The sequence below is a fragment of the Mixophyes fleayi genome, chromosome 4 (assembly GCF_038048845.1).
Source record: "Mixophyes fleayi isolate aMixFle1 chromosome 4, aMixFle1.hap1, whole genome shotgun sequence".
Lineage (NCBI taxonomy): Eukaryota > Metazoa > Chordata > Amphibia > Anura > Limnodynastidae > Mixophyes > Mixophyes fleayi.
The window spans coordinates 126,045,944-126,056,894 of NC_134405.1; the positions used below are offsets into that span (position 1 = coordinate 126,045,944).

A 10,951-nucleotide genomic window follows, 5' to 3' on the forward strand; every position below is an offset into this window, starting at 1 on the left:
TTCTTAATGACATTCTGGAGTAAATGCAAATTGCCATAATAAAAACTGAGGTAGCAGACTTTGGGAAAAATAATATTTGTGTCATTCTCAAAACATTTTGCCATAACAGTATGTATACATTATTTGTATCTTCATTTTATTCAATAAGGGCCTGAGTCATTAAGGAGAGTAAGGCAAAAAAGGAGTAAATTTGAACCTGGACAAATCATGTTACAATGCAATGGGTGCAAATTACATTACTATTTTGCACATAAGGAAAATACTAGCTACTCTGTCATGTAGCACACAAATACATGATAGCTTTGTTTTTTACATTGAAATTTAAAGTTGCTCTAGGACATGCCCTACCCCAAATATAAATCTGTCCCCACATTTTAAATTTGCCTTCCCCTTCTATGCAACATGGTTTTGCCAAGGTCCAATGTTACTCCTTTTTTTTTGTTTTGCTCTCCTTAATGACTCAGGCCCTAAGTGTACACTGATTCATGGTTTAATGCATGATAACCTTGTGGATGGGCAATATTGACATTCATCAGTTACTACAAGTGTGGGCGTGTTTCGGACATATCCACAGACACTTTCCAGTCCCCAGTACTTACAGACAAAAGGCCTCAGGCCACTATCAACATAGTACGCAGTCCACTATCCCGTACCCATGCCACCAGATGATTTAGATCTTTAGAGGTTGGGATGGATCTGGGTTATTTTTTAGTTTAGGAAATAAATAAATAATAAGAATATATTTTAGTTTTGTAAAAATTAACTGCTGTTTTTCTGTTCTTTCTTTTTAAATGCACACGCACACAATACATGTTTTATACAGTATTATACAGCATTGTTACACTATTACAAAATAGTATTCGTGTGGTTCAGACATCTCTGAGGAAACCACATAATATCAGTGGAGAAACGTGTCAGATTATAATTCTTTAAACTGTGATCAAACTACCTGAACCTGATTGTGCTTACTGGATGGATTGACTGAATGAGAGACCTAATTATCTTTTGGATTCCACTATCATTATTTCCTAAGCCTCTTCATAAAAATCCCGAGTGGGGTATGATCATTTAACAAAAAACATTTGACTGCGGAAAATAGACTCTAGTAGGTGGAGTTAGTTGCAAGCTACTGACAGAACTTCATGAGTCAGACGTTCCAATTATGATCCATACTTCCCAAATGATATATAGACTGTTGTAATACATGAATGATCGTGATGGTAAAAGTCATTGTGATCCACACAAGGCTGTGATATTGATGTATGGATTATATCTAATACGATTGTGTTTTGGAAAGTGTCTTATATAATCAACATCATGTCCCCCTAACCTGGTTACAATATTATTTTATATTGTAATATATATATATACATATACATATATATATATTTATCTATATACATACTATATATATATATATATATATATATATATATATATTTATTATGATATTCTATACACATGCTCATAAATAGTGGCCAGTACTCTATCTAAACGGTCTGACAGACGTATACCCCATCGATCAGCCAACTATTCTAGCTGACTGAACACTACAGGAATAAACTGCATCATAAATAATCAAATCTATTGTTTTCTATGTAAAATTTCCTATTTTACACTAGTTACTCTCTACACACTAGTTTAAGAGCACAGCCTGCAAGCTTCCTTCCTCCCTACTTGCTGTCTGTTCTAAAATGGCAGATGAGAACAGGGGGAGGGCTAAATATAGAGATTTCCATCAAAGCTCACGAGATTATAATAAAATATTGCTGATATATCTCCTCTAACTCAAACAATCCTACTCTATTCTAAAGCTACACCAGGTTATAAGTAGATAGTTAAGCTAGCTTATTGGACATACTGTCACCCTACACTCCTCCCACTTCTCTACCCCCTACGACATGCTTTTTATTAAGCATATGAGATTACAACATGCAAACATACCATTTCATATGCAAACTCGCCATTATGGGATTATCCAGCCTACCCTCCTGGGCAAAACCACAAATCTTTTAAACCCATCATAATACAAAAATATTGACTGCTATCACCTCCTTGTGTTCTTCCCAGAATTTTTAAAGATTCAACAATGCTTCCAAATCCCCCATGACTGCTTCTTCCAATTTCTTCAGATTAGTATACTATTCCAACACTCAGTTAACTCTTTAAATTAACCTCCTTGGAAATGTTTCGCAAGTCAGAAACAAATGGCCTAATTTCAATATTCTACTGTCTACTAATCACTGAAACTGAAAAAGATATCTACAACATAGGATGGGAGGACGACATAGGGGAGACCTTAGAAACAGAGGAGTGGACCAAAATAACAGAACATATTGCAAAGATCTCTATCTGAATAATAGGTGGTGTTTAGCCCCCTTTAAACTCCATGCAATCTATCCCAAATCCTCAGAAGCTTGCTGGAGACATGTAGTCAGGAAGGCACTTTCATCCATATTTGGTGCAGCTGCTCCATAATTAGGATATACTGGAAAGATATAAATGACTTAATACGGAACATAACCGGCTTAACACTACCACACTGTCCTTCTTACACTCTACTGCACTGTTCCCTCCCAGACACAGGCCCGGCGCTCCCATTAGGCAAGCTTAGGCAGCTGCCTAGGGCGCCGGGCTCTGGAGGGCGCCACTGGTGTCTGGCACTGCATGTCCCAGCCGCCGCACAAGTTCAGATCCACGGGGGGTGGGGACACTGATCGCGCACCTCCTCCGCACACTGCCTGTTCATTTTTCACGATCCTCCCCCTCCCCCCTCACTGCCTGTCGGGCGCGACATCATGATCACGCCCCGACAGTGTCAGTGAGGAGCCCGCCAGAGAAACAGCTGCTGATGAAGAGACGTCCGGTAAGTAAGTAGTGTAAGAAATGCTAGGGAACGAAATAGTGTGATGCAGTGGGGTCTGTGTGAAGGAGAGTGGACAGTATGCAGGGGGGACAGTATGAGGCAAGTTTGGGGGCAGTGTGATGAAAGTGGATGGGCAGTTTGATGCAAGGGGACAGACTGATGATGGAGGGGAGACAGCATGATGCAGGGGCCCCCTGTCAGGGGGGAGGCATTGTGATGCAGGGGGGAGACAGTCTGATTCTGGAGGGGAGACATTGTGATCAGGGGGGGGGGGGGGGTCAGTGTAATGCAAGTGGGGGAAGGGCACTGTAATGTAGGGGGGACAGTGATGATGGAAAGGAGACATTGTGATGCGGGGGGGGGCAGTGTGAAGGAGAGTATACAGTATGCAGGGGGGCAGTATGCAGGGGGGCAGTATGAAGGGGGGGCAGTATGAGGCAAGTTTGGGGGCAGTGTGATGAAAGTGGATGGGCAGTTTGATGCTGGAGGGGAGACATTGTGATGGGGGGGGCAGTGTGATGCAAGTGGGGGAAGGGCACTGTAATGCAGGGGGGACACTGATGATGGAAAGGAGACATTGTGAAGTGGGGGAGCAGTGTGACGCTGGAGGAGGGGCATTTTGATGCAGGGGGGACAGTAGTCTGATGCTGAAGGGGGGGCTGTGTGAGTGAGGGGGCAGTGTGAACGAGAGGGCAGTCTGATGCAGGGCAGACAGTCTGATGCAGGGCAGACAGTATGATGAAGGTGGTCCAGTATGAGTGAAGAAGGGGAAATGTGTGATGAAGGGAAATAACATACAAACACAATAAGAGGTGTGCCAGGGGACTACAAAAAATGTATACTTAAGTTAATAAAATATACATTTATTAAATATACATACACAAAAGCAACAAGGATGTCTGTTCTTTATTTATAAATGTTCTAAATTTATATCGTTAGCCTAGTGCATGACGGTAGATTATGATATTTATTTATTTTTATTATTATATTAAACATCATTGATGTTTTTGTGTATGTATTTTTTAATAACTTATTTATTGCGCCATATTTGTGCTGATGTTTTCTGAATTAAACATTTTTTGTAGTCCCCTGGCGCACCTCTGATTGTGTTTTTGTATGTTTGCTCATGTTTAAGGTTTGGCACCCCTTAGAGAGGATGGAACATGGGATATTTCCTTTTTTTTAATATTTTGATTCTCACAATTGGTCCCTGGAGTGGGAGCGCCTAAATGTGTTATATTATTTTGATGAAGGGAATTGACTGTTGGCAGCTTATTGTGTCAAGTTTTTCGCTCCCAAATCTAACACTTTGATGCCTCCCCTCTAGAAATCCTGTGTTTGTCCCTGGGCAACAGTGGAATCTGAACAGTGTTCTGCAGCAAACATCACAGCACCTGGACTGCTGTAGGAGGTAAGGCTTATCTCTTTTTTCAAGTCAAGTGTGTGAGGTCCTGGGACGTGGCTATTTGTCTTTTGTGCGAGCGTGCGTGGGGGGGGGTAGTTTGAAATTTTGCCTAGGGCGCCGAGACACCTTGCACCGGCCCTGCCCAGACACCATATAAACATATAAAATACAACTGCACTGTTAGGACACAAGCTTAAAGCAAATTGAGTCAATAAACATAGAAACATAGAATTTGACAGCAGATAAGGCCCACTTGGCCCATTTAGTCTGCTCATATTTTAACCAGTGGTAACCTCAAACAAAATTTGATTCTTAATTATTTTTAAATCCTGATGTCTATCTCAAGCATGTTTAAATTGCTCTACTGTATTAGCCTCTGCCATCTCTGATGGGAGGCTATTCCACTTATCCACTACCCTTTCTGTCAAGTAATTTTTCCTCACATTTCCTCTGAACCTGCATCCCTCCAGTTTCAGTGCACATCCTCATGTGTTAATACTTCCTTCCTGTATCTTGTTAAAAACCCTTGATACATTTGATCGTTTCTATCATGTCCCTCCTTTCCTTTCTCTGCTCAAACTATACATAATCAAGATCTTTTAGTCTTTCCGAGTAGGTTTTGTATTGTTGGCCATGCATCATTTTAGTAGTCCTTTTTCTACAGTCTCTAATGTATTTATATCCTTCTGGAGATATGGCCTCTACAACTGAGCACAGTATTCTAGATGAGGCCGTACCAATGACCTATACAGTGGCATTATAACCTCCTGTCTGCTACTCATTCCTGTCCCTATGCAACCAGGCATCTGACTTGCCTCTCTCACTGCACTGTTTACCTGCCTTTAAGTCACCTGAAATAGTGACTCCTAGATCACTTTCCTCCTCATTCCTGCACTCCATTTACTGCAACTCTCTGTTTTCTATCCTGCAACCAAGTTCTTATCCATTCAACCATCTTAGAATCCAATCCCATTTCGAGTTTATTTAACAGTCTGCGATGTAGAACAGTGTCAAAAGCCTTACTAAAGTCTAAATAAGATACATCTAATGCCCCCCTTTGATCTATTACTTTAAAAAAGTCAATAAGATTTGTTTAACATGATCCCCCCCTCCCCCACCCCACCCCCCAGTAAATCAATGCTGTTTGGGATCCTGCAGATTACTGGATTTGAGATATTCTACAACTCTTTCTATTAAGAGTGTTTCCATCATTCTTCAGACGCGCCTGTGCAGGAGGTTCCTGACGTCCCGGCTGTTACTGATTTCCTCATGTCTCACTAAACAGGCTGTCAGTGCAGTCCAGCGGAAACATCACTACTTCAACCAGCGCTATTGGAGTGGTAGGACCAAACGGAGCTAGGAACTTTCCTTCAAAAGACTTTGTGTCTGGACGGCTATTATAGTCAGCGCACCCCATCTGTTTGCTTGCAGTCTTTAAGGAATACCGCGGACGGACTGAGAACTGCTATCAAGAAATCAGGAGTTATACACACCAACACTGCTCTGCATTGTTCCTTATTGTTATGTCCTATACAGTTTGGAGCCTCCGGATATACCACCATTCCCTTCAGTACTATTTATTGAGGTCTGCATCTCCATCACCCGAGTATAAGCCGAGGAGGGCTTTTTCAGCACAAAAAAGTGCTGAAAAACTCGGCTTATACTCGAGTATATACGGTATATATATATATATATATATATATATATATATATATATATATATATGTGTGTATTCACCCTTGATAAGGGTTGGGCACGCAGCATGTGGGGCGGTCTTGTTGCAAGTTTCATTACCCCGTTTCGCTGGTTGGTCCGGATCTGTTACAGCATTTTTAGTGACAATACAGATAAGCTCTATTTTTAGTTATTATTGTAAGTGTTTTTGACTGTTGTGATAATAAAACCTTTTGTAAACTATTCCACACATGTTGTGGCCATTTGTTGTGGCTTTTTCTCTGCTCTTCATATGAATTTACTGTTTGTTCCTTGGATTCATATCCTGATGTGGGGTGACTTCAGGAGAGTGACAGATAAGCTTTTTTGAATCTTATTAATTGTACGCAGTTTATATAAGAACTATACACATTTTATGTGTGTTGGAAACTTACTGCATTAGGAATGTTCTCCGATTCTTATTTTGCAATCTTAGCAATGGATTTTTTAATGCCACTCGATCTGTCAAATCTGCAGCTCGAAGTCTTCACTTCAGTTTCCAAGGTCCTTTTGATGGTGTAAGTAACTGTACTCACTGACTCCTTGGGTTTGTTAGCAATTTCTTTAACGAAAATATAAATAGATATTTAGTGGCAGCACACAAGAACTGCTAAAAAATAAACAACAGATCCATAGATAAAAATTAGTTAATCAATTCAATTTATTCAAAAATGACATATAAATATGAGTTCTTGTAAATCATCCATAATTTACTAAACAACCTCACTAAAATACCAATGATAAACAATTTGGCCAGTTGGTAAATAATTAATTGATCCTATTAATAACAAATATAAAACAAACACAAAAATTATTTATTATATTATTTATATTGTTATCAATAGGATCAATTATTTACCAACAGGCCAAATTGTTTATCGTTGGTATTTTAGTAAAGTTGTTCATTAATCTGTTAATCTGTCCATGGATCTGTTGTTTATTTTTTTAGTGGTTGTTCTGCACTGACACTAAATTTACATATACTGCAGAATGCACAAATGTTTAAAATTAGTAAAATGCAGTGTATTTAATTTACAGTGTTCTTGGAGAACGCTCATTAAGTACATAGTACAATAGGCTTTGAGATGCATTAATGAACATACCTCTAATGTTCTAGAGTAAGTATAAAGTACAAGGTTTTATCTGTTTTACACAAGCCCAAAGCAAGCAGAAAAGTTAACAATAAATTAGAGATGAGCGGGCGCGGATTGCGCTAATCCGAGCCCACCCGAACAGTGCGGATCCGACGGGATCCGAGCACTGTTCGGGTATTTCCGGCGCACAAAAAAAATGAAACCGAGGCTATGACATCCAAGACTCACGTCGGATCTCGCTAGACTCGGATCGCATAAATTCCCCGCTCGCGCTCGCCATCTTCAGTCGGGCTCAGATCAGGGAAGAGGGAGGTTGGCTTTTTTTAGTGGAGCTGTGGAAGAAAGTTACCTGGGGGCGAGCATGAGTCAGTATTTACAGCCAAAACAGAAGCAGCTGTCATGAGAGTTAGGTTTTAAGGCAACCCCAATCCTTTTCCACTTGGCCATTTCCATTTATGGTGCAGAAAACTGGGACTGTTTCATAGTATAAAATAATTAAAGAAAAACTTATCTTCTTTGTAAATATTCATATTAGTGTTTATACCTTGATTTTCTATTTTTTGGTGCATGTCAAAATCCAAACCCAAAACAGTTTACAGTCTTTCTATTACTTTTTACTCAACTGTGACTCTATAAACATTCCTAAACAATTTGTAAAAATTTTGACAGCACAGTGGCACAGTAGTTAGCAGTGCTTCCTCACAGTGCTGGGGTCATATGGGTTTGAGATTCCAACCCTGGCAATATCTATGTGGTGTTTGTATGTTCTCCTAATGAGTTGTGAGGGTTTTCTTTGGGTGCTCTGGTTTCTTCCCAATGTCCAAAAACATACTAATTGACTATTTGTGTGTTTGTTTTATAGCAAATGTCAAACTTAAATTTACCTGAACTGTGATGAGTCTATCCCGAACCTGACTTGTGTGATTACACACTTTATTATGGATCTGACTGCTGAGTTCATTTACGTGGTGATAAAAGCTAGGTATTTCAGTGAATAGTTGGGAGTATCTTGTATGGAGAAAACTATTTGGTTAGCTTCTCGGTATGAAGTGTAGTGACATTGTTTATCCATAGAGTATGTGTTCCATATTTTACTGGCCATGCCCCTGTCTGCATATTTGTACAGATTATTTGCGTTACCTAGGAGACTGCAGGCAAGGCACTGATCCTGCCGTATAAGTCCAGTGGTACTGCTGTTTAAGTCCACTGATCCTGCCACGTGTTGGGCCACGTGTTTGTGCTTCCCACTTGTGTCGCTTAGCTTAGTCATCCAGCTACCTCGGTGCAACCTTTTGGCCTAAAAACAATATTGTGAGGTGTGAGGTGTTTAGAATAGACTGGAAATGAGTGGAAATGAATGTTATTGAGGTTAATAATAGTGTAGGAGTGAAAAAAAACAAAAAAATGGATTTTAGCACTTTTTATGCTTTTTTTAAAAAAAAACAGAACCCAAAACCCAAAATCAGAACCAAAACCTTTCGTGGGGTGTTTTGGCAAAACAAATCAGAACCCAAAACCTCAAGCTAATCAGAACCCAAAACCCAAAAAGTGGCCGGTGCACACCCCTACAATAAATTAAAAATCATGTTATTATCATTTGGATAATTTTCTTTATTTATTTTATGTAGGTGTGGATGTTCAATTTTAAAACGAGTAAATGACAGCATGTCAGATTTTTAGGGATTCTTTCAAGCTGTCTTCTGAGATAGTGTGGCTGCTAGATTCATGTCATTTATTAAGAAAACAGAAAATTCCCAGTTCCTGGTTATCTGTCTTCTTTGTATTTTCAAGAAATAATTATGGAAACCTCTTATGGAAATACCACGTTAGTATTAATTAATTCACAAGATAATTATTGCAGCATCCACAGTTCCTTCTAACTTTAAGACAAGACTGCAAACTTTAGTAAAAATCTTTGCACCCAGTATAAAACAAACACATAAAGGGCTCATCACACAGATACTTGTCTGTATAAATGTATACACATATATATACAGTTGTAACTAACCTGTGCCACTTAAATTTTGCAGACTGCAGACTTGCCACATGATATCTCAGACATTACAATTAAATAAATTGCAAGCATTGTCCACCTGATTATAAATCTTCCCTGCTTCTTAATTTGAAAACAAGCTATTCCCTAATGTAAACATATGCTGCCTAGGGATGTGAGCAAATAAATTGAACATCCTGAGAGGCCATCATGTAATGCTCAGCTGCACATTTATATATGTTCTATTAACCATTGTTAAAAATAAAACAATTTGGATGGATGACCTTTTTTCTTGAAGAAGGATGCTTACACATTATGGACCTGAATTTTTTTTTTATTTAAATGGTTAGCATGAATATATAAAGAAATTACTAAAGCTCCTGTGAACGGATGGGCTTACTTTGCCACCCAGTTTGTGGGGGAAGAAGTATTGCTATACAGTTTATCTGGGTTGCTTTCTCACCGTCAGTAACCGACTTTTACTGACCACTCCTATTGGTGTTACCTGTCACCAGACACTCGCTAACTTGCGAATGCCAACTGTGCAATAGTAGTAGGAGGATTTGGCTGCCACCACTAGGCTGCTTCACTGTCACATGGAACCGCTTACTTCTGGATAGGTGGGGTACCTGCTGCAGTGTCTCTTTGCTATGGGCTTGCTGGTAACTCCTGACAGCATCCTATGGATCAGTGATCAGAGTGTTAGCTCTTAGTCGTTGGTCACAGGATACAGTAGCAATAGGCATCAGTCAGAATCTTTAAGCAGTGATGTTTATTGCTCAAGGGTCCTTATAAAGACCTCCACACACTAGTTGAAGGTTCTAGTGATCATCCAGAAGTATAGATGGTATACACAGCTCTACATATACTGTTTCTGACACACATGTTGGCAGGGGTAATCCAGCTCTCTATCCATATCTGGCACCACAAGGTGTAAGATATTACATTCAATGTTTAGCATCAGGATGCAATATATTATCTAAATTTGCATTTAACAGAATTATAGCATAACAAAATTTACATCAATCTGTGATTTCCCGAATTACTTGTTGTTGCATTATTCAGATAGTTCCCCTATCTTTTTAAGACACAGGTTACACAGGATAAAAAGGTAAAGACCCCCTCTTGTGCATTCAGGATAAAAGTTGTGTTGGTCACTGTAAGATGAAAATGCTTAATTAACATGGGTCTTCCGTCAGAAAAGTTCCAAAGGGAATTTCTACCAACATGGCATACTGCCTCAGAGATCAATACACTTCCAATACAAAAATCAGTACATATGTAATGATATACAGCAGCACACTCCGCCACTAAATGTATACAGTAAGATATTTCTAAGTGATTGTCAGGGACGTCACTTCCGGCCAGGAGAGGATGTTCGGCACGTGCCCGAACATCGCGTCTCTGTTGCTAGGTAACGGAGACGCCAAGGGGCACTTCCTTACGGTGGTCAGACCAGCTGACCGCCGACCTCCACGTCCACCAATGAAGGAGGGAGCACCAGTATATAAACTAGACTCTGGCACCACTAGGGTGCCACAGTATCTAGTCTCCTAGTAGTCTCCTGTCTCTTGGCTCCTGTTTGCTCCTGTGCTTTGTTACCTGTCTCCTCGGATTTGACCCTGCTCGCCTGACCACTCTCTTCAGATTCTCCCTTGCTCTTGTTTGGATCCCCTGGCTTTGACCCCTGGCTCCCCGACTACTCTCCTGCCTGACTCCTCGGTACCTTCTAGCCCGCTCGGTTTTGACCCCGGATTGTTCGACTACAATTATTCACCAGACCTCGCTGGTAGCTACCTGGGAGGGTCGCGACCAACACATCTCAGCAGCTGGTGAAAACCTGGGGTGTGGTTAGACTCCGTGCCTCCCAACGTAGCTGC

At 40.2% G+C, this 10,951-nt stretch overlaps 1 non-coding gene across 1 annotated transcript; it reads left to right on the plus strand.

Moving 5' to 3' along the window:
• The first annotated feature begins 7,964 nt into the window (after positions 1-7,964).
• On the plus strand, positions 7,965-8,036 carry LOC142156271 (small nucleolar RNA SNORD50). The gene has a single exon (XR_012692336.1). It is a non-coding gene; the product is annotated as a small nucleolar RNA SNORD50 (small nucleolar RNA).
• The last annotated feature ends 2,915 nt before the right edge of the window (positions 8,037-10,951 follow it).